Below are 24,629 nucleotides of genomic sequence, written 5' to 3'. Positions count from 1 at the left end.
GTTCGCCTTTTGATTCCTTCCCCTCATGTTTACCCCCTTTGTCTTTTGCCTCCCCAGGTTTATAAGGGCAGAGAGACCAACTCACAAAAACAGGTAAGCCACAATTCTTTGTATAGTCTCTCCTTAGTTGTAGCGCCTATCCTGTGCAAAAGGCTCCAACCTCGATTCCGCTTTCACCTGCTCAGTGAATTTAGGCGGGGAGAGCTCTCCTATGTAGCTTTTGCTGCGATTTCACCCGCTCTCAAGATAAAAATTGCGGTGCAATTCCACGGCAAGTGCCACACAATATCCCGCTTAGCCTTCCGGCAATTAGCCACTGTACTATGTGCTCAAAACAGTCACGTCAATTTTTAGGTAAATTACCTCTTGCACATCATTTGTAATTACATTCCGTTTGATCCTGTTTTACATTTTGCTCTTTAATATGTGCTCCTCTGGCCTCAGTTCACTGCACCCCTGCTGATCCTCTCCTCATTCCCCATAGTCTCACCAGCCCAAGTACCGCAGGCATTCAGCAGATTTAAAACTATCAGGAGCAGGATCAGGTAAAGTTCAGCAAGTATTCAGCAACTAAAAATCATACTGGGTAGAAATCCGAAAAGTAAATACCTGGGGAGACATGGGGATCTTGTCCAAAAGGAGACACGCCGCATGTGTCCACTCGGGGCTCCGCTGTCTTCCGCCGCTTCAGGGCAAACTTGAGGCTTAGGTTTAATTTACTTTACCATCTGGTCCTGGGGCATGGCAAATCTCTTTTCCTCTTCATGTGTGTGCAGCGCACGCTTTACGGGGAAGAGGAGGGGGAAATCGGCGGTTTCCTGTCGGTCCGTGGCTGAGATCCTCTGCTCATGCCCGCCGTGTGCTTCGGGATGCGGTAGGGATGAGGTGGAACGGCCCGGGCGGCTTCATGCATGGAGCTCGGCGACCTTTCCCCTCGCGCCGCTCCAGCTGATCGTTAGGACCGCCCCCATCTGCTCACGCTGGCGCCGTCATCGGGTCCCTCCCCTCACTCACGGACAGCACTCCATCCGGCCGTGTACTCACAGTCATGCTCCAGTGTTTTAACAGGGACCCCGTATAAAAAGCATAAGGGTCAAGGACCAGTACTGGGTGGCAAGGTACTTAGACCCCCGCTACAAACACAAAATGGCGGAGATGTTACCACCGTCACAGAGGGCTGTCAGAATGGAGCACTTCCAGGCCTTGCTTCGAAAAATGCTGCATTCTGCTTTTCGTGCACTGGCAGAGGAGCAATTCCCACTCCCAGAGAAAGAGTTGCGGGTACCAATCCAACAGTGCCTGCAAGAAGAGGCCGGTATGAAGATGTGTTGGTGACTTCTGATATGAGGTAATTCTTTCAGCCGACCCATCGATAGGTCTCATCCGGATCCAGCATCAGGGAACGCCTAGACCGACAGGTGTCCGACTACATCGGGTTAACGGCCGATGTGGACGCTCTGAGGAGTGATGAACCCCTGGACTACTGGGTGGGCAGGCTTGACCTCTGGCCAGAGCTTGCCCAATTTGCAATGAAACTGTTGGCTTGCCCCTCGTCCAATGTCCTGTCCGAAAGGACGTTCAGGGCAGCAGAGGGGATCGTGACCGATAAGCGCAATCGCCTAGCTCATGACAGTGTTGACTACCTCACATTTATAAAAAATTAATGAGGCATGGATCTCGGAGGAATTCAACACGTGTGACCAGTAGACCATGTATATCTCTATAAACGATTTATTTAATCGAGCACACAGACCTTTTTTCTACATTTGGCTCACTTCCTTGTACAAAAAAAAGCACACCGTACTATATGCCCGTACCCTCCTGTTTAAAGAGGTTGAGCGGTGTCATATTTTTGGGACCCAGCAGCGAGTTGCTGGTATTAGTGCTGCTGTCAGTGCTCTCTATCTCGGTGCTGGTGTCAGTGCTCTATATCACGGTGCTGGTGTCAGTGCAATCTATCACGGTGCTGGTGTCAGTGCAATCTATCACGGTGCTGGTGTCAGTGCTCTATATCACAGTGCTGGTATCAGTGCTCTATATCACAGTGCTGGTGTCAGTGCTCTATATCACGGTGCTGGTGTCAGTGCTCTATATCACGGTGCTGGTGTCAGTGCAATCTATCACAGTGCTGGTGTCAGTGTTCTCTATCACGGTGCTGGTGTCAGCGCTCTCTATCACGGTGCTGGTGTCAGTGCTCTCTATCACGGTGCTGGTGTCAGTGCTCTATATCACAGTGCTGGTGTCAGTGCTCTATATCACAGTGCTGGTGTCAGTGAACTCTATCACAGTGCTGGTGTCAGTGAACTCTATCACAGTGCTGGTGTCAGTGAACTCTATAACAGTGCTGGTGTCAGTGAACTCTATCACAGTGCTGGTGTCAGTGCTCTATCTCAGGGTGCTGGTGTCAGTGCACTCTATGACGGTGCTAGTGTCAGTGCACTCTATGACGGTGCTGGTGTCAGTGCACTCTATGACGGTGCTTTTGTCAGTGCTCTATACAACGGTGCTGGTGTCAGTGCTCTATACAACGGTGCTGGTGTCAGTGCTCTATATCACGGTGCTGGTGTCAGTGCTCTATATCACGGTGCTGGTGTCAGTGCACTCTATCACAGTGCTGGTGTCAGTGCAATCTATCACGGTGCTGGTGTCAGTGCAATCTATCACGGTGCTGGTGTCAGTGCAATCTATCACGGTGATGGTGTCAGTGCAATCTATCACAGTGCTGGTGTCAGTGCCCTCTATGACGGTGCTGGTGTCAGTGCTCTATACAATGGTGCTGGTGTCAGTGCTCTATATCACGGTGCTGGTGTCAGTGCACTCTATCACGGTGCTGGTGTCAGTGCACTCTATCACGGTGCTGGTGTCAGTGCAATCTATCACGGTGCTGGTGTCAGTGCAATCTATCACGGTGCTGGTGTCAGTGCTCTCTATCACGGTGCTGGTGTCAGTGCTCTCTATCACAGTGCTGGTGTCAGTGAACTCTATCACAGTGCTGGTGTCAGTGCCCTCTATGACGGTGCTGGTGTCAGTGCTCTATACAATGGTGCTGGTGTCAGTGCTCTATATCACGGTGCTGGTGTCAGTGCACTCTATCACGGTGCTGGTGTCAGTGCACTCTATCACGGTGCTGGTGTCAGTGCAATCTATCACGGTGCTGGTGTCAGTGCAATCTATCACGGTGCTGGTGTCAGTGCTCTCTATCACGGTGCTGGTGTCAGTGCTCTCTATCACAGTGCTGGTGTCAGTGAACTCTATCACAGTGCTGGTGTCAGTGAACTCTATCACAGTTCTGGTGTCAGTGAACTCTATCACAGTGCTGGTGTCAGTGAACTCAATCACAGTGCTGGTGTCAGTGCCCTCTATGACGGTGCTGGTGTCAGTGCACTCTATGGCGGTGCTGGTGTCAGTGCTCTATCTCACGGTGCTGGTGTCAGTGCTCTATACAACGGTGCTGGTGTCAGTGAACTCTATCACAGTGCTGGTGTCAGTGAACTCTATCACAGTTCTGGTGTCAGTGAACTCTATCACAGTGCTGGTGTCAGTGAACTCTATCACAGTGCTGGTGTCAGTGCCCTCTATGACGGTGCTGGTGTCAGTGTTCTCTATCACGGTGCTGGTGTCAGCGCTCTCTATCACGGTGCTGGTGTCAGCGCTCTCTATCACGGTGCTGGTGTCAGTGCTCTCTATCACGGTGCTGGTGTCAGTGCTCTATATCACAGTGCTGGTATCAGTGCTCTATATCACAGTGCTGGTGTCAGTGAACTCTATCACAGTGCTGGTGTCAGTGAACTCTATCACAGTGCTGGTGTCAGTGCTCTATCTCACGGTGCTGGTGTCAGTGCACTCTATGACGGTGCTGGTGTCAGTGCACTCTATGACGGTGCTGGTGTCAGTGCACTCTATGACGGTGCTTTTGTCAGTGCTCTATACAACGCTGCTGGTGTCAGTGCTCTATACAACGGTGCTGGTGTCAGTGCTCTATATCACGGTGCTGGTGTCAGTGCTCTATATCACGGTGCTGGTGTCAGTGCACTCTATCACGGTGCTGGTGTCAGTGCAATCTATCACGGTGCTGGTGTCAGTGCAATCTATCACGGTGCTGGTGTCAGTGCAATCTATCACGGTGATGGTGTCAGTGCCCTCTATGACGGTGCTGGTGTCAGTGCTCTATACAACGGTGCTGGTGTCAGTGCTCTATATCACGGTGCTGGTGTGAGTGCTCTATATCACGGTGCTGGTGTCAGTGCTCTATATCACGGTGCTGGTGTCAGTGGACTCTATCACGGTGCTGGTGTCAGTGCACTCTATCACGGTGCTGGTGTCAGTGCAATCTATCACGGTGCTGGAGTCAGTGCAATCTATCACGGTGCTGGTGTCAGTGCTCTCTATCACGGTGCTGGTGTCAGTGCTCTCTATCACAGTGCTGGTGTCAGTGAACTCTATCACAGTGCTGGTGTCAGTGAACTCTATCACAGTGCTGGTGTCAGTGAACTCTATCACAGTGCTGGTGTCAGTGCCCTCTATGACGGTGCTGGTGTCAGTGCACTCTATGACGGTGCTGGTGTCAGTGCTCTATACAACGGTGCTGGCGTCAGTGCTCTATATAACGGTGCTGGTGTCAGTGCTCTATATCACGGTGCTGGTGTCAGTGCACTCTATCACGGTGTTGGTGTCAGTGCACTCTATCACGGTGCTGGTGTCAGTGCACTCTATCACGGTGCTGGTGTCAGTGCACTGTATCACAGTGCTGGTGTCAGTGCTCTATATCACGGTGCTGGTGTCAGTGCTCTATATCACGGTGCTGGTGTCAGTGCACTCTATCACGGTGCTGGTGTCAGTGCACTCTATGACGGTGCTGGTGTCAGTGAACTCTATCACAGTGCTGGTGTCAGTGCTCTATCTCACGGTGCTGGTGTCAGTGCTCTATATCACGGTGCTGGTGTCAGTGCTCTACATCACGGTGCTGGTGTCAGTGCACTCTATGACGGTGCTGGTGTCAGTGCACTCTATGACGGTGCTGGTGTCAGTGCACTCTATGACGGTGCTGGTGTCAGTGCTCTATACAACGGTGCTGGTGTCAGTGCTCTATACAACAGTGCTGGTGTCAGTGCTCTATATCACGGTGCTGGTGTCAGTGCACTCTATCACGGTGATGGTGTCAGTGCAATCTATCACGGTGCTGGTGTCAGTGCAATCTATCACGATGCTGGTGTCAGTGCTCTCTATCACGGTGCTGGTGTCAGTGCTCTCTATCACAGTGCTGGTGTCAGTGAACGCTATCACAGTTCTGGTGTCAGTGAACTCTATCACAGTGCTGGTGTCAGTGCCCTCTATGACGTTGCTGGTGTCAGTGCACTCTATCACGGTGCTGGTGTCAGTGCACTCTATGACGGTGCTGGTGTCAGTGCTCTATACAACGGTGCTGGTGTCAGTGCTATATACAACAGTGCTGGTGTCAGTGCTCTATATCACGGTGCTGGTGTCAGTGCACTCTATCACGGTGCTGGTGTCAGTGAACTCTATCACGGTGCTGGTGTCAGTGCACTCTATCACGGTGATGGTGTCAGTGCAATCTATGACGGTGCTGGTGTCAGTGCTCTATATCATGGTGCTGGTGTCAGTGCTCTATATCATGGTGCTGGTGTCAGTGCTCTATATCACGGTGCTGGTGTCAGTGCTCTATATCACGGTGCTGGTGTCAGTGCACTCTATGACGGTGCTGGTGTCAGTGCTCTATATCACGGTGCTGGTGTCAGTGCTCTATATCACGGTGCTGGTGTCAGTGCTCTATATCACGTTGCTGGTGATCATCTCCTGCACCCTCTTCATAGCCTACCCTGACCTTTCCTCTCCTCCATTGCCTTCATGTGCTCCTGAGTCCTGAATTGTCAAAATTTCACAGATAAAAAAAGAATGCTTGTAGTTTTTGATCCCAGATTCACTTCATACATGTGTTATGTCAGTGGCCATGTGGTTGGACTATGTGTGCACAGCTAGTAGGTATTTTGTGGCTGAAAATATGACCTGTAGGTTTTTAACCACTTGAGACCCGCACTATAGCCGAATGACGGCTACAGCGCGGATCTCCTTTGCGCGCCCCCTGAGTCTATGAGACTCGCCTGATCACCGATCCGTGCAAGGGGTTGATCCCGACCCCTTATCACGTGATCAGCTGTCAGCCAATGACAGCTGATCATGTGATATAACGGAGCCGGTAATCGGCTATTATTATTAAAAAAAGCCGATCACCGGCGGCCGTGATCGGGACATCAGTCCCGATCACGGCCAGCCCTGCTAGTGCCCACCTGCCCCCTGCCAGTGCCTACCTGCCCCCTGCCAGTGCCACATTAATAAAAAGTAAGTGCCCCCCATCAGTGCCACCCAGCAGTGCCCACAGTGCCACCCAGCAGTGCCCACAGTGCCACCCATCAGTGCCCACAATCTGCCTCAACAAAGGTGCTGCACCCCAGTGCCACATATCCGTGCCCATCAGTGTCATCTACCAGTGCCCAGCAGTGCCGCCCATCAGTGCCCAGCAGTGCCACCTATCAGTGCCACCTATCAGTGCCCATCAGTCCCATCTATCAGTGGTACCTATCAGTGCCCATCTGTGCCACCCATCCGTGCCACCCATCTGTTCCCCCCATCCGTGCCATCTTATCTGTGCCCATCTTTGCCCATCAGTGCCGCCTTATCTGTGCCCATTGGTGCTGCCTTATCTGTGCCTATTAGTGCCGCCTTAACTATGCCTATCAGTGCCCACCAGTGCAGCCTATCAGTGCCCACCAATGCAGCCTATCAGTGCCCACCAATGCAGCCCATCAGTGCCCACCAGTGCAGCCTATCAGTGCCGCCTCATCAGCGCACTTCAATGAAGGAGAAAAATGACCCGTTTGCAAAATTTTATAACAAACTATTAAACATGATTTTTTTTTTGCATCTTTTTTTGTTTGTTTAGCAAAAAATAAAACTCCCAGCTGTAATTAAATACCACCAAAAGAAAGCTCTATTTGTGGGAAAAAAATGATAAAAATTTAATTTGGGTACAGTGTTGTATGCCCGCGCAATTGTCATTCAAAGTGCATCAGCGCTGAAAGCTGAAAATTGGTCTGGGACTGAGGGGGGTTTAAGTGCCCAGTAAGCAAGTGGTTAAAGTTCGCTTGCCATTGAAGTCAATGGGGCCCGCCGCGAACTTTGCAGTTCCCGAACTTTTGGCCGTGTTCGTGGTTCGCGTTCGCGAAACGTCCCGTCGGAAGTTCGTCCATCTCTATTCATGGACAAAGAATTGGTTCCTCCAGTGTGACCAATTCTCGCACATGCCTTTGCTTAGTGAGATCCAGGAGAATAATCCTGATGATTTCAGGAATTCTCAGGATGACGGACCCCGTTTTTCACCATCTGTTTGCTTTGCTGTCCCCTTATATCAGCAGGCAGGATACCTGCTTGTGGCAACCCATCACTACTGAGCAGAGGCTAGTCACCATGTTGCAGTACTTGGCGACTAGGAGAAGCCTGCAGGACATCAAGTTCTCCACAGGCATCTCCCCCCGGCTCTGGCAATCATTATTCCAGAGACCTGTTCTGCCATTATTCAGGTCCTGCAGAAAGACTATATTAAGGTAAGTTTTCTCCTTTAACATCACATTATATGTATTTAATGTTTGCTAATGTATTGTATTTCTTTCATCATTCCCTAATTAGTATGATTGGAATATGCTGTAAAATGCTACTTTCCTTTGCCCTGCAGAGCTTAGGAGGAAGATCAGCGCATCATCCATCCAAGTGGATAGGAAATGTCCTAGATCCCCCTCCCCCCACCTTAGACTCTTTACAGTCAGCGGAGGGTCCAAAAGAACTATGGGGACAAGACGAGGTATTACCCACAGATGATCGGGAAGAAAAACAGGCCTTACAGACATGGTCCGCTCTGCTTTCATGCTACCTCTAACAGGGTTAGCTGAAGGTCCGGTCTCCTCCTTGGGATCCTTGAAAACTTTACAGCCTTTACATGCATTTCCCGTACATGCATTACTTGAAAAGCTTATTTATTCCGAATGGGATCATCCAGATAAGCATTTCTCCCCTCCTAAGAGATTCTCAAATCTCTATCCTATAGAGGAAAAATTTACTAAAAGATGGAAAGTTCCAGCAGTGGACGCTGCAATTTCTAATGTGAATAAAAGTTTAACTTATCCAGTGGACAATGCACATATGCTTAAAGATCCAACAAATAAAAAATTGGAAGGTCTGTTAAAATCCTCTTTTTCCTTAGCAGGGACCGTAACTCAGCCTGCAATCACAGCTATAGACATCTGTCAGTCCTTAAAGGACCAGTTCACAGATGCCCTCAAAGAGCTCCCTGCACAACAAGCTCATGAGTTGGCCGAGCTACCTAAGGCATTATGCTTTTCCATAGATGCTATAAAGGGTTCCATTCACCACATCTGGCGCTTGTACTTGTACACATGCGAAGGACCCTTTGGTTAAAGGGTCGGTCAGCTGAAACGCCTTGTAAAAACCTTCTAACTGGTTTCCCCTTTAAGGGAGAACGTCTTTTTAGCGATAGTTTGGATAAATACATGCAAACAATTTCCAGCGGAAAGAGAACTCTTTTGCCAGTCAAAAGAAAATATAAACGTCCTTTGTTTAAACAGACTTTTTCCCTAGCACCAAGGGTATCCTCCTCAAAGCAGGGGTGACAGCCTTTGGCGTCAGACCCTTACGGGAAGATCTCAGGGTCAAACCCAGGCACAAAGGAGGACCTGGGTCTGCAAGTCTGCAAAGCAGAATACCAAGGTCTCGTCATGAAGAGGCACCTCCCCTCACCAGGGAAGACTTCTGAGGTACTCAGAGGTCTGGCAAAGGGAAATTCAGGACAGATGAACTCTCTCCGTTTCCCTAGGATATAAGCTAGAATTTCGAGAGTTTCCACCGGCCCATTTTCTCAGATCAAACGTTCCCAGGGATCCAGCCAAAAGACAATCAATGTTGCAAGCATTGGACCGATTATTGGCTCATACAGATTCCCAAACAAGAGCAGGGTTTGGGGTTTTACTCAAACCTATTTACGGTGCCAAAACCAAATGGAGATATCAGACCAATTCTAAATCTATGGAATCTAAATCAGTTCCTGAAGATCCGCTTCTTTCGCATGGAGTCAATCAGGTCAGTTGTTTCTATCCTACAAGGAGGAGAACTTCTGGCATCCATCAACATCAGAGATGCATATCTGCATGTCCATATATTCCCTCCTCACCAGAGGTTTCTGCGTTTCCAAGTAGAAAAGAAGCATTTTTAGTTTGTAGCCTTGCCCTTCGGGCTTGATACAGCACCTTGGGTATTCACAAAGGTACTAGCCCCACCTCTAGCCAGGTTAAGGGCACAGAGCATAACTGTCTTGGCTTACTTAGACGATCTATTGTTAATAGACCAGTCAGTGGCTCACTTAAGACAAGGTGTAGCTATTACAAGCAGCTACCTGAAAAGTTTGGGTTGGATTCTCAAACTAAAGAAGTCCTCCTTAAAGCCACTAAAGAGACTGGAGTATCTAGGCATGATTATAGACACAGCCCAGAAGAGGGTGTTCTTGCCTCCTGCAAAGATCAGCTCCATACAGGAGCTAGTGAGGATGATCAGGTCAAGACGAAATCCTTCAATTTGCCCTTGCATGAGATTGTTAGGGAAGATGGTAGCTTAATTCAAAGCAGTTCCCTATGCCCAATTCCATTCGAGATTGTTTCAAAGCAGTATCCTGTCTGCTTGGAACAAAACGATTCAAGCTTTGGACTTGCCAATGCGACTGTCCCCAAGAGTGTCCCAAAGCCTCAGTTGGTGGTTACTATACCAGAACTTGCTGAAGGGAAAAAACCTTCAGACCAATTATCTGGAAGGTAGCAATGACAGATGAAGCCTTTCAGGCTGGGGAGCAGCACTAGAGAGGAGGACTGTCCAAGGATGATGGTCTGGAACCAAAAGAACCTTGCCCATCAACATCCTAGAGATTCAGGCAGTGTATCTGGCTCTAAAGACCTGGACCTCCCAGGTTAAAGAATTTTCCTGTCGGGATCCAATCCGACAATGCCATGGCTGTGGCATATATCAATCACCAAGGGGGCACCAGAAGTCTCTCAGCTCAGAGAGAGGTGAACCAGATTCTAACTTGCTGCCTAGGCTTCTTTGCAGGATCAAGCTGGAAAGAAAGTCGGTAATACTGATAGCACCAGCATGGCCCAGAAGGTCATGGTAAGCAGAGATCGTAAAGATGACAGTGGAGGGTCCATTGCCCTTCCCACTAAGGCCAGACCTGCTATCTCAGGGATCGATATCCCATCCTACTTTACGAAAGCTAAATTTAACGGCTTGGCTATTGAGACCCACATTTTGAAGAAACGTGGCCTTTCCAGGTCAGTTATCTCTACTTTGATTAATTCTAGGAAGCTAGATTCTAGAGCTATATATTATAGAGTCTGGAAAGCTTATGTTTCCTGGTGTGAATCCAAGGGTTGGCACCCTCAGAGATATATCATAGGCAGAATTCTTGCCTTTCTACAGTTATGCGTAGAGATGAAGTTGGCCCTGAGTACCATTTAAGGGTCAAGTTTCAGCCTTATCAATTTTGTTTCAAAGACCGCTTGCTACGCATTGTTTAGTCCAGGGTTTCATGCAAGGAGTACTACGGATTAATCTGCCAGTTAAATCATCCTTAAGCCCTTGGGACTTAAATTTAGTTTTGTCTGTTACAAAAACAGCCATTCGAACCATTACCGCATATTCCTTTAGTCCTTTTGACAAGGAAGCTGGTGTTTTTGGTTGCTATATCCTCAGCAAGGAGGGTGTCAGAATTGGCGGCTCTTTCTTGTAAAGAGCCATATTTGATTATTCATGAGGACAGAGTGGTGTTACACCCTCGTCCAGGTTTTTTGCCAAAAGTGGTTTCAGGCTTTCATGTAAATGAAGATATTGTCCTGCCTTCGTTTTTCCCAAGACCATGTTTCAGGGAAGAAAGGTCACTACATTGTCTTGATGTAGTGAGAGCAGTGAAGATCTATTTGAAGAAAACTGCTCAGATTCGCAAGACTGACATCTTATTTATTCTGCCAGTGGTTCCTAAGAAAGGACAGGCAGCATCGAAATCCACTGTCGCTAAGTGGATTCGGTAAGTTATAAATCTCAAACTTATGATTTAAAGGGAAAGATTCCCCCTTTTCAAGTTAAGGCGCACTCTACCAGAGCGGTTGGTGCTTTAGTGGGCAGTGCGTCACCAGGCCTCCATGTCTCATATCTGCAAGACCGCGACTTGGTCTTCAGTGCATACATTTTGCAAAATTGCAAAAAAGTGGATGTAAGATGGAATGAGGATATCGCCTTCGGGTGCAATGTGCTGCAGGCAGCAGTATAAAGTCCTCAGGTCTGGGGGTTACCCTACGGGTTGTGTCTCCCTCCCCTCAAGTAGCATTGCTATGGGACATCCCAACAAGTAATTATTTGAGGCTCTGTGTCCTATGATGTACGATAAAAAAAATAGAGTACATCATAGGACACAGAGCTCCCGCCCCTCCGTTTTATGGGGTGAGAGTATATTACTTATATTGCTTGGCTACAAAAACTGAGGTACTCCTGGAAGGAGGAGGGGTTATATAGGGGAGTCAACATCCTGTATTGGTTATACCAGTGTCAACACCTGAAGGTAGGCCCATAACCCACCAAGTAAATACAATACACAGAAATGTCAGTACCGCCCAGGGGGCGGACCCTGTGCTAACAACCCTCCCTGCTGCCCCAGCAGACTCAGTACTTCAACAAGCAGTATAACGTAGAGAAAAGGAGGGGTGGGTGCTGTGTCGGTCGGTGAATTACAGAAAAAAAGATTTTACAGTGAGTACAAAAATCCTATTTTCTCTTATATTCACTGACCGACACAGCTCCTCTCTGTAACTAAATGGGACTTCCCCAGGCAGTGCCAAACGAGGGGTGGGAAAAAAACAGCATTAAAACTTCATCCACCATGGCAAAGGGGAACTAGTGAAATTAAACCCACAAAAAAAACAGCAGTGTACAGAAAAAAACACACCGCCATATAACCGGGTATTCTCAACAGGAGAAATCCTCAACACCGCCAACTTTATGAGGAAGTAATGGAACAGTGCATTAACAAACAGTACTGCGTTTTTATCGAAAAACCAGGAAAAAATCTCAATCGCAACTACACGACCGCCTGCAAAACTTTGAGGCCAAAACAAGCAGCAGCCGATGCACTGACGTCTACCTTGTAGAACTTGGTAAACATATGGACAGACGACCAGGTCGCCACCTTACACACCTGAGTGACAGACGCTTGGTGTCGGAAGGCCCAAGACGTTCTGATTGCCCTTGTAGAGTGGGCCGTGACTGGAAAGGGGGGCACCTGCCCCTTCAAGGTGTAGGCTTATACTACAATCTGTCTGATCCACCTAGAAATGGTGGCAGACAAGACTACCATACCCTTCTTTGGGCAAGCCACCGAAACAAACAGTGAGTCTGACTTCTGAAAGGGAGCTGTGGCAGACAAATACACATTTAGAGCCCTAACCACGTTGAGAGCATGAAGGGCCACCTCTTTGGGGTGCTTCGGCTTAGGACACAACGATTGTAATTCAATGTCCTCATTGATATGAAAGGCCGAGACCACCTTAGGTAGAAAGGACGGTTGCGGACGCAACACCACCTTATCCCTGTGGATAACCAGATAAGGCGACTTGCAGGACAAGGCCGCCAACTCCGAAACCCTCCTGGCCGATGTTATGGCCACTAGGAAAGCCACCTCCTGTGAAAGGGTCAACAAGGGAATCTCCCTGATATTCTCAAACAGCGGCTTTTGAAGTGCCGACACCAGGTTCAAGTCCCACGGAGGTAATGGTGGACACACCGGAGGGACTACATGTCGTACCCCCTGAACAAAGGTACTCACTAATGAATGAGATGCCAGAGGTTGCTGGAAAAAGACAGCCAGAGCTGAAATTTGCCCCTTAATGGTGGTCAATGCCAACTTCTGGTCTACACCTTGCTGAAGAAACAGCAGGATCCTGGATATAGAAAAGGAGTGCGGATTCCACACTTTCTCCTCTCGCATGGAGATATAGGCCTTCCAGGTACGATGGTATATCTTCCATGAAGATTTCCGCGCCCTCAACATAGTTGGAATCACCAAGTCCGACAGACCCCGGTTCCTCAACACCTGTCTCTCAATAGCCATGCCATTAAAGCCAGAGATGGTAAAGCAGGGTGAAAGATTGGACCTCGAGATAGGAGGTCCTGTCGCAGTGGCAGCCGCCAGGGAGCGTCTGCCATCAGACGCACCAGGTCTGCGTACCAGGGCCACTGAGGCCAATCTGGGGCCACCAGGATCACTGGGATCCCCTCGGCTTCCACTCTGCGCAGCAGGTGTGGCAACAGTTTTAGCAGAGGAAAGGCGTAGATCAGCTGGTACTGATTCCATGGAACCACCAGTTCCGTCTGCCCACAGATCTCTTGTCCTGGACATGAATCTCGGCACCTTCTCATTGAGGCAGGAGGCCAATAGATCCACATCTGCCTGAATATCTCCGGATGCAATACCCATTCTCCTGGGTCCAGCATCTGTCGACTCAGATAGTCCGCCTGCCAATTTTACACCTCCAGGATGTAAATGGCTGATAGGGCTGGAACGTGTCACTCAGCCCACCGAAGTATGTGAGTGACCTCCCAAGCAGCGGCTGAGCTTCATGTTCCCCATTGGTGATTTATGTATGCCACAGCCGTGGCGTTGTCTGACTGTATCCTGGTCGGACGCCCCTGAAGACACATCGACCATGTGTGGAGACACAGCCTGATCGCTCTCAATTCAAGCAGATTGATCAGCAACTTGAATTCTTCCGTCGACCAGAGGCCCTGAGTCGACTAAATCCCCATCACTCCACCCCAGACTGGCATCCGTAGTGATCACCGTCCATTTCAGAGGAAAGAACGATTTTCCGGACTGAATCACCAGGGACCTCAACCACCAGATCAGGGAGTCCCAGACTGGCTGATTCACCTGGATCTGCCGATCCAGGGACAACAGAGATTTGTCCTATTTTGTCAAGAACTCCTTCTGCAGGTGTGGAACTGGGCATAAGGTACTGCCTCGAAGGAGGCTACCATGAGCCCCAGTACTCGCATGCAAAAGTAGAGCGATGACCACTTGCGGTTTATCAGTAGTTTGACAGATCTGAGAGTCTGCAATTTGTCTGAAGGGAGAAAAATCCTCACTTCCCTGGAGTCCAATAGTAGACCTAGGTACTCCAGATGCTGGGTCGGTGCAATCACCGACTTCTTTAGGTTCAACAGCCACCCAAATTCTCGCAGAGTCTGCATGGTGATCGCCACATCCTCCTCTAATTCTGAGGCGGAAGATGCACTCAGGAGGAGATCGTCTAGGTAACCCATGATTGCTATCCCGCGCTGTCACAACAACGCCAACACTGGGGCCAGTACCTTGGTAAAGACTCGGGGGGCTGATGCCAGGCCAAAAGGGAGAGCCACAAATTGGTAGTTGGCTTCCCCGACTGCCAAACACAGAAATTTTTGATGCCAAAGGCATAAGGGTATGTGCAGGTATGCATCCTGGATGTCCAAGGATGCCAGGGAGTCCCCTTGATGGAGTGCAGTGACTACTGAGCGAACAAATTACATTCGAAACCTCTGCACTTTTACAAAGTGATTGAGGGCTTTTAAGTCCGAGATCAGACCTACCCCTTCCTTCTTGGGAACAGCAAACAGATTTGAGTAGAACCCCTGGAAGCGTTCCGATTTCGGAACTGGTACAATCACCCCCAGATTCAGCAAGTCCCTCACCGCCCCTAGCAGGGCCTCCCGGCGAACCGGGGATGCGGGTATGCTGGAGGGGAAGAATCTGTTTGGCGGCTAAGAGAGAAACTCTATCTTGTAGCCTGTGGAAATCAGGTCGCAGACGCATTTGTCGGATAACCGGGAGGTCCACCGGGCTGCAAACTCCCAAGATGTGGGTGGGGGCAAACCTTCATGCAGTAGCACTTTTGTTCGCAGGCTTGTTAGGCTTGCGGTTCCAGGGATGCTTCTGACCGTCTGTGGACATCCTTTCGAGTTGGGAACGTTTTGTCGAAGCACCGGGCAGACGAAAAAGACACTTGTGAGCGGAAACAGAGGGCCCTTGCCTGCGGTGTAGCTCCTTAGCCCTCCTAGCCTGTGGGAGTAGTGTACTCTTACCACCTGTGGCATTTTCAATAATGTCATCCAATAAAGCTCCAAAGAGACGGTCGCCAAGGAAGGGAAGATCTGTCATGGCTTTCTTGGATGTCTGGTCAGCAGACCAGCATTTTAACCAAATCAGGCGCCTCAGCACCACAGCTGACACTGAAGCCCTGGATAACAGAGGGAGAGTATCCAAGGCTGCATCACAAACATACTTAAGGCCTTGCACTAGTTGGTCCGCTAGTTCCACGCAGACAGGGGAGGCCTGTTGCTCTCCCAATTCGCGGTGCAAAAGTTTTGCCCACTCAGTCAGTGTCTGCGACACCAAGTGCGGATGCCAGTACAGGTCGCATGGCTGACCCCACAACCGCAAACAAGGAACGGGCCACCGACTCGGCCCTTCTATCCGTGGGATCCTTGAATGCAGGAGTCCCCTCAACCGGGATAGTGGTTACTTTATTTAACCTAGATACTGGGGGATCCACAACCGGAGGAGCCGACCACGTCAAAATAAGTCAAATACGGGAACACCTTAGGTGAACGTGCTGGCTTGCAGGACCCAAAAGGGACCGATACATCAGCAGAGGGATCTGCTGGCTCCTGGATCTTCAGGGTATCACGCACAGCTGTGATAAGTGCTCCAACAAGCGCTTTGTCACGCCTGGACCCGGACGGGGAATCATTCTCGCTGTCCGAACGGTCCTGATCAGCCATGTCTGATAGGTCAGAGCAGGGGTCACCAGCCACAGCAGGGCCCGAGTCTGCATCAGAGCTCTCCCTAGAGGACGGGGGGCAGGGGCCTTTTACGCACACCTTTCCTTCCAAGCACCGCCTCTATTTTTGCAACAAACGAGTTAGGGACCGCCGTCAGTCAATAGCCTGGATTTCGGGGGAAGAAACACCAGTTTCTGAAGCCATGCTGACCCTACCCTGCCTGCCACCTGAAAGGGAACTTAGGACAGTGAAGGTCCCACCCTCCTGCTGCCGCCGCCTTGGGGGGGTTCCTAGCGCCGGACTCACCACCCTGGGCCGTTCTGTGATGGTTACTAGCTGTGCCTGTAGTCCCCAGGAGGTTACCCAGTTGCAGAGTAAAGAAACTGTGTCGGTAGCAGCTGTAGAAAAGAGCGGTGAAACGATCTGCAGAGCTTGCACCAGCGTTCAGGGAATGGCCATCCAGCGTCCTCTATACACAGTGGACACAGGAAACAGCATGTGATAGCACATGGCATGCTGTCACAAGAGAACTGCAGTGAAAAGAGTGCCCAGGCTTCAAAAAGATGGTCGCCAATGCAACTAATAGGAAAATCCCATAGAAAATGGCTGCTGAGGCTCACAACGGGAACCTGCTCTGCCCTCAGCCAAAATGGCCACCGGACAGCGCCATGCAGTGACAAGAAAAATCCCAGAACAGCGCTGCCTTCAACCAGCAAAAATACCTCCACAGACACCTTTTGGGACCCCCCACACCGGGACCAGGACCATCGCTAGCCACACAGACCCCCTACAGTTGAGAGACCCAGCGATCCCCATACACACATCACCCTCAGCACACGCAGCCCCCCCCCCCCCGGGGGAAGGAGTGAAGATAGGGATGTGGGAGAAAAGAGAAAGAGGTGAGGTGACCCCCGAATCGACCTCCCAGGGAATGCCCAGCTGCTCAACCCCCCAAGGGAGGGAGAGCCGTACTTACCAGTCCTGAAGAGCTGGGGGACATTCCATCACAGACCCACTCCTGTGCAGTTACAGGGTGGCTGCTGGCCCGGTATCCTGTGATCCAGACATTGAAGCTCACCGACCATCTCTGGAGCTGAGGTATTTTGTGGCCTGCCGAGCCTTAGCTGCGACCTGCACATGCTCGATGGCCGGACTGGCGGGATTACAAGGATAACTCAACTAGCCTGTCACCCAGCCGGCAGTTGATAGAAGATCCCAGGATCTTCTATCTTGCGCAAAAGTATAAATCCTGCATCAAAAAAATGGACCAAAGGGCCCGCAGGGTTTCTAGGTCATTCTCCTTCACTATGCAAAATAAAACGGAGTCTGCTGGGGCAGCAGGGAGGGTTGTTAGCACAGGGTCCGCCCCCTGGGCGGTACTGACATTTCTGTGTATTGTGTTACAATTTTGCCTACTTCTCCTAGTGGCAGGCTAACAAACCCATTTAGTTACAGAGAGGAGCTGTGTCGGTCGGTGAATTACAGAGAAAAGGATTTTACAGGTAAGCTGTTTTAAAAATCCTATTTTTTGCAGTTCCAAAAGTACCTGAACTTTCTTCCTAACCCTCTACCCTCCATTAAGAAATTGTGTTATCTTTTCAATAAATATCCCAAAAAGAGGATCAAGTGTCAGTTTCTGAAATTCTTTGGGCCATCTACCACGGGGAAACCCCAAGATGCAGACGAGGTCAAGAAGGTAACGGTAAGCCCAATAAAACCAGCAGCTCCTTCCCGGCCAGTGCACCATGTGGGGGCTCGTAGTCTGGAATTTGCCGTTACCCCTTGCAATGAAAGGAAAGAAAAGAACCCTACACGTGGTAACTACAGTGGTGTGAAAAAGTGTTTGCCCCCTTCCTCATTTCCTGTTCCTTTGCATGTTTGTCACACTTAAGTGTTTCGGAACATCAAACCAATTTAAACAATAGTCAAGGACAACACAAGTAAACACAAAATGCAATTTGTAAATGAAGGTGTTTATTATTAAAGGTGAAAAAAAATCCAAACCGTCATGGCCCTGTGTGAAAAAGTGATTGCCCCCTAAACCTAATAACTGGTTGGGCCACCCTTAGCAGCAACAACTGCAACCAAGCGTTTGCGATAACGTGCAATGATGCTTTTACAGCGTCCTGGAGGAATTTTGGCCCACTCATCTTTGCAGAATTGTCCTAATTCAGTTACATTAGAGGGTTTTCGAGCATGAACGGCCTTTTTAAGGTCATACCACAACATCTCAATAGGATTCACGTCAGGACTTTGGCTAGGCCACTCCAAAGTCTTCATTTTGTTTTTCTTCAGCCATTCGGTGGTGGACTTGCTGGTGTGTTTAGGATCATTGTCCTGCTGCAGAACCCAAGTTCGTTTCAGCTTGAGTACACGAACAGATGGTCGGACATTCTCCTTCAGGATCTCTTGGTAGACAGCAGAATTCATAGTTCCTTTTATCACGGCAAGTCTTCCAGGTCCTGAAGCAGCAAAACAGCCCCAGACCATCACACTACCACCACCATATTTTACTGTTGGTATAATGTTCTTTTTATGAAATGCAGTGTTCCTTCTACGCCAGATATACTTGGACACACACCTTCCAAAGAGTTCCACTTTTGTCTCATCGGTCCACAGAATGTTGTCCCAAAAGTCTTGGGGATCATCAAGATGTGTTGTGGAGAAATTGAGACGAGCTTTGATGTTCTTTTTGCTCAGCAGTGGTTTTCTCCTTGGAACTCTGCCATGCAGGCCATTTTTGCCCAGTCTTTTCCTGATGGTGGAGGCATGAACGCTGACCTTAACTGAGGCAAGTGAGGCCTGCAGTTCCTTGGACGTTGTTGTGGGGTCTTTTGTGACCTCTTGGATGAGTCGTCGCTGCGCTTTTGGGGTAATTTTGGGCGGCCGGCCACTCCTGGGAAGGTTCACCACTGTTCCATGTCTTCGCCATTTGTGGATAATGGCTCTCAGGCGGCGTACACACGTGGGGACTGTCTGCCGAAACTAAGTTCGTCAAACAGTCCGCTCAAACTTTTGAATGAACGAACACACCCACACACGGCACTTTTTGAGCGGACAAATACGGCAAACTTTGTTCGTCGTACTAAGTCCGCGCAACTTTTGAAATGAGCGGACTCGCCCACACACGAGGCAACAGTCCGCTCATTTCGAGCGCGTGTCAAGGTAGGCGGGGCCCGCGACGGAGACGTCGCGGGCTCCGCCGCCTGGAATGGACTTAAAGGGGAACCCCAACGCCGAAAAAAATCGGCGTGGGGGTCCCCCCAAAGTCCACAACAGACCCTTGTCCGAGCACGCTACCCGGCCGGCCAGGAAAGGGGGGCGAGCGAGCGCGCCCCCCCCTCCTGAGCTGTACCAGGCCGCGTGCCCTCAACATGGGGGGTGCCTTGGGGAAGGGGGGGCCGCACGGCCCCCCCACCCCAAAGCACCTTGTCCCCATGTTGATGAGGACAAGGGCCTCTTCCCGACAACCCTGGCCGTTGGTTGTCGGGGTCTGCGGGCGGGGGGCTTATCGGAATCCGGGAGCCCCCTTTAATAAGGGGGCCCCCGGATACCGGCCCCCCACCCTATGTGAATGAGTATGGGGTACAATGTACCCCTACCCATTCACCTGTAAAATAAAAGTACCCCAAAAAAAAACACAACACACGAGATAAAATATTTTATTGCACAGCTCCGGGGGTCTTCTCGCCGGACTCCTCCGCTATCTTCTTGTAGCTCTTTTGCTAGCGGAGGAGTCCGGCTTTCTTCCTCCCCGCCGCCGGCCTCTTCTCCCGACTTCGGGGGTCTTGTCCCCCTCTTCGGTTCTTCTGCCGGGCCACCGCGCCTTCTTATAGCTCTTTTGCAGGCGGTGGCCCGGTCTTCTGTCGCCGCTGTCGCCGCCGCCTTCCGTTCTTCTTCTTCTTCTTGTTCTTCTTGTTCTTCTCCATGAGATGTTGACACGTCGCTCTCTCCGGCCGGAATGCCAGAGCCGCGCTGAGCGGCCACTTATATAGTGACAATGGGGCGGTGTCACATGGTATATGTCACATGGGTTGGTCACATGGTGACCCCGCCCCTTACGATGTCATAGTCCCCATGTGACATCAACCCATGTGACCAACCCATGTGACATATACCATGTGACACCGCACCATTGTCACTATATAAGTGGCCGCACAGCGCGGCTCTGGCATTCCGGCCGGAGAGAGCGACGTGTCAACATCTCCTGGAGAAGAACAAGAAGAACAAGAAGAAGAAGAAGAACGGAAGGCGGCGGCGACAGCGGCGACAGAAGACCGGGCCACCGCCTGCAAAAGAGCTATAAGAAGGCGTGGTGGCCCGGCAGAAGAACCGAAGAGGGGGACAAGACCCCCGAAGTCAGGAGAAGAGGCCGGCGGCGGGGAGGAAGAAAGCCGGACTCCTCCGCTAGCAAAAGAGCTACAAGAAGATAGCGGAGGAGTCCGGCGAGAAGACCCCCGGAGCTGTGCAATAAAATATTTTATCTCGTGTGTTGTGGGTTTTTTTTGGGTACTTTTATTTTACAGGTGAATGGGTAGGGGTACATTGTACCCCATACTCATTCACATAGGGTGGGGGGCCGGTATCCGGGGGCCCCCTTATTAAAGGGGGCTCCCGGATTCCGATAAGCCCCCCGCCCGCAGACCCCGACAACCAACGGCCAGGGTTGTCGGGAAGAGGCCCTTGTCCTCATCAACATGGGGACAAGGTGCTTTGGGGTGGGGGGGCCGCGCGGCCCCCCCTTCCCCAAGGCACCCCCCATGTTGAGGGCACGCGGCCTGGTACGGCTCAGGAGGGGGGCGCGCTCGCTCGCCCCCCTTTCCTGGCCGGCCGGGTAGCGTGCTCGGACAAGGGTCTGTTGTGGACTTTGGGGGGACCCCCACGCCGATTTTTTTCGGCGTTGGGGTTCCCCTTTAAGTCCATTCCAGGCGGCGGAGCCCGCGACGTCTCCGTCGCGGGCCCCGCCTACCTGCACACGCGCTCGAAATGAGCAGACTTCCCTCCGAGCGGGAACAGTTTGCTCATTTCGAAAGTGGCCTACACACGGGCGGACTGTTCGCTCAAACCAAGTTTCAGCGGACAGTTTTTCGGAATTTCCGAAAAACTTTGTTCGTCAAACTGTCCGCTGAAACTGTCCGCTGAAGCCCCACACACGAGCGGACTGTCCGCTGAAACACTGTTCAGCGGACAAAGTTAAGCCAACAGTCCGCCCGTGTGTACGCGGCCTCACTGTGGTTCGCTGGATTCCCAAAGCTTTGGAAATGGCTTTATAACCCTTTCCAGACTGATAGATCTCAATTACTTTCTTTCTCAATTGTTCCTGAATTTCTTTGGGTCTCGGCATGATGTGTAGCTTTTAAGGATCTTCTGGTGGACCTTACTGTGTCAAGCAGCTCCTATTTAAGTGATGCCTTGATTGTGAACAGGTGTGGCAATAATCAGGCCTGGGTGTGGCTATAGAAATTGAACTCAGGTGTGGACAACCACAGTTATAGTATGTTTTAACAAGGGGGGCAATCACTTTTTCACACAGGGCCATGATGGTTTGGATTTTTTTTCACCTTTAATAATAAACACCTTCATTTACAAATTGCATTTTGTGTTTACTTGTGTTGTCCTTGACTATTGTTTAAATTGGTTTGATGTTCCGAAACACTTAAGTGTGACAAACATGCAAAGGAACAGGAAATGAGGAAGGGGGCAAACACTTTTTCACACCACTGTACATGGTAGAAGGTTCATTTTCTTTTTTGGACTGCGCCATTCCTGCAAAGAGTGATTGACATTCACTGTTGGTGCGAAAACTGTGGGCGGAGTTGGAAAAAAGCCCACGAGTTGCGTGACCAGAGGAACCAGTGGGAGGAGTCTTGCCTGTTTCTTTTCCCTGCACGAGGCACCGTGTGAGAGTGTAGTAGGAGAAAGAGGAAGTAGGCTGTGCTTTATTGCGAAAAGAAAAAAAAGTGAAAATATTCTGAGTACCAGGGACATCGTCCATCTTGGGACCCAGGATGCCTTCGGTGGGAAATCCCACGGGTGTGAGACTGCCTGGGACTGTGCTGACTGATACGGGAATTCGCCTGTTGTCCTGTATACATCGGGAGACGTTGAGGCCCTTGGGATGCTCTGCGGAAAGTGTGAGGGACTAGTCGCAAGTCCCCAGCCTTTTGTTCGTTGTCACCGGTGTGGAGAATACCTGTTCAAGGTGGAACAACCCATCGTGCCGCCTAGGGCTTACCGCATGGACTGGGCCACGGGTGTTGCCACTGAGGAGTCTATTATCTACACTCCTATGGTGAGGTCTTCAACTTCTACTGCTGCTGCCAGTGTCCCGGAGGGAGATGCTGTTACTGCCGTTTCTGGAGGAACTACTCCGGATGTCATAGACACCACTTCATCCACTGTCACCACTACTACCAGGCCTGCTCAGAAGAGAGCGGGCTATGTCAAGGCCTCCTGCGGCCGCAGTGGAGGTCCATCTCAAAGGTTATCTGAACCGGATCCGAGGAAGGGGATCATCCCGGAGAAGTCAGCTATAATTACTGGTGAGAAATCTGGTGTAATTGTGTTGAGCGGGACTGTGAATAATTATCTGCCAGCAGAGGAGTTGGGGGATTCAGACTTAGATTCTCTCTCCAATGTAGGGGATGATGATCTTTTTGAGACTTTGTCCCAGGAGATGTTGTGGGCAAATGCGAATGATGCTTGCAGTGTCTCCGGTTGGCTGGCCCTTAATTCGGGGAGTGCATAGCCTCGGACAGGAACCCCTACTACCATAGACTTAACTTTACCAAAGCCTGTCAATTTACCTGAACCAAAGAAAACATCTTTTACGATGGTGTGCAAATCTCCAAATTCCTGTGTGCCTCCCGGGGATTTAAGTGCTCGAGCTCTGCCCAGGCTCTCACAGTCTCAGTGGCTGCTGAATAAGTGGGTGGCAACAGAGTATGGACTGGAGTTCCCTTACGTGCCTAAGGAGATTATGGAGGAGATTGAGAAAAATCGTAAGGACTGGTACGCAAGTGAGGTTTAGGACAAGCTCAAGGTTCGAAAACCATTCGGAAAGAAAATGTGTGCCCCTGATATGCATGAGCGATTCACCGGTTGTCTCTAGCATTGGAGTTATGGAAGACACATTTACTCAAAGTTGTTAATTGCTAGCCAGGTAGGGACAATGTTGTTTATTTCATAACTACAGTGGACGCTCAGGGGAAAACACTGACTTTGCTGGACCCAAGGTTCTATTGGTAGAAGAACTATCAGAACTGTGTTTCTTTTGACTCAAAACACTTCTTCTTCTTTCTTGAATACAAGGACTGTGGGGTAGCTAGTTAGTGTTAGTTTTCTAAGAGAGCTCCGTGTCAAGGCTATCCATGGGTCACAGCTCTTGTTTCAAGGACTTGCACTTCATGACTCTTACCACCAGGTAGTGTGGGTCTGCACAAAAATGTCCTGGTCTTCCTTGCTAGCTTGTAAATTTTCAGTTAAGAAGAGAGAGTCTTATTGTCTAGGGCAGTGATGGCGAACCTTTTTGAGCCCGAGTGCCCAAACTGCAAACCAAAACGATGTATTTTTTTCAAAGTGCCAACACTGCAATTAAAGCTGACTAACGAGGTTTTAGTTTAGAAAAAATAATTCGTACAGTCATTTCACAATGACACTAATAATGAGCCCCCCCCCCCCTTTTTTTTTTTAGATAGAGCAGTGCCGCTCTAAGAGTTGTAAGTTAGTTAAAAAAGGCTTTATTCAGTTTATGGGCAGAGTACTGCAGAGTATTGCATAGTATGGGCAGAGTACTGCAGAGTATTGCATAGTATGGGCAGAGTACTACAGAGTATTGCATAGTATGGGCAGAGTTCTACAGAGTATTGCATAGTATGGTCAGAGTACTACAGAGTATTGCATAGGATGGGCAGAGTACTGCAGAGTATTGCATAGTATGGGCAGAGTACTGTAGAGTATTGCATAGTATGGGCAGGGTATGGGCAGGGTATGGGCAGGGTACTGCAGAGTATGGGCAGAGTATGGGCAGGGTACTACAGAGTATTGCATAGTATTGGCAGAGTATGGGCAGGGTACTGCAGAGTATTGCATAGTATTGGCAGAGTATGGGCAGGGTACTGCAGAGTATTGCATAGTATTGGCAGAGTATGGTCAGGATACTGCAGAGTATTGCATAGTATGGGCAGAGTATGGGCAGGGTACTGCAGAGTATTGCATAGTATTGGCAGAGTATTGGCAGAGTATGGGCAGAGTACTGCAGAGTATTGCATAGTATTGGCAGAGTATGGGCAGGGTACTGCAGAGTATTGCATAGTATTGGCAGAGTATGGGCAGGGCACTGCAGAGTATTGCATAGTATGGGCAGGGTACTGCAGAGTATTGCATAGTATGGGCAGAGTACTGCAGAGTATTGCATAATATGGGCAGGGTACTGCAGAGTATTGCATAGTATGGACAGAGTATGGACATAGCATTGCATCTCTCTCCCTCTTCCCCTCTCCCCTCAGACTGTAGGGTGCGCGGGAGCAAGATTCCATGGACGCCCTCCCAGAATAACCCGACCATGCTGTAGCCATCTTTTGGCTATGGCCCGGTCGGCAATTGGTTATAAAACTCACATTTGAGTTGTTGAAATCGGTGTGGGGTCAGGCTCCAGTCGCTCCGGTGGTGTCCGTGTGTCAGGAGATTTC

General features: G+C 50.0%; 1 protein-coding gene across 1 annotated transcript in view; it reads right to left on the bottom strand.

Moving 5' to 3' along the window:
- Window positions 1-24,629, bottom strand: part of CAPN9 (calpain 9) — a 1,247,204-nt gene that overhangs the window by 1,106,511 nt on the left and 116,064 nt on the right. The window lies entirely within an intron of this gene.

This window comes from Lithobates pipiens, unplaced genomic scaffold, assembly GCF_037356315.1.
Source record: "Lithobates pipiens isolate NorthernLeopardFrog02 unplaced genomic scaffold, aLitPip1_a1.2 Scaffold_18, whole genome shotgun sequence".
In the NCBI taxonomy this organism is placed as follows: Eukaryota; Metazoa; Chordata; class Amphibia; order Anura; family Ranidae; genus Lithobates; species Lithobates pipiens.
Note: the sequence above shows the minus strand (reverse complement) of the source record. Positions and strands in the feature narration are given on the sequence as shown.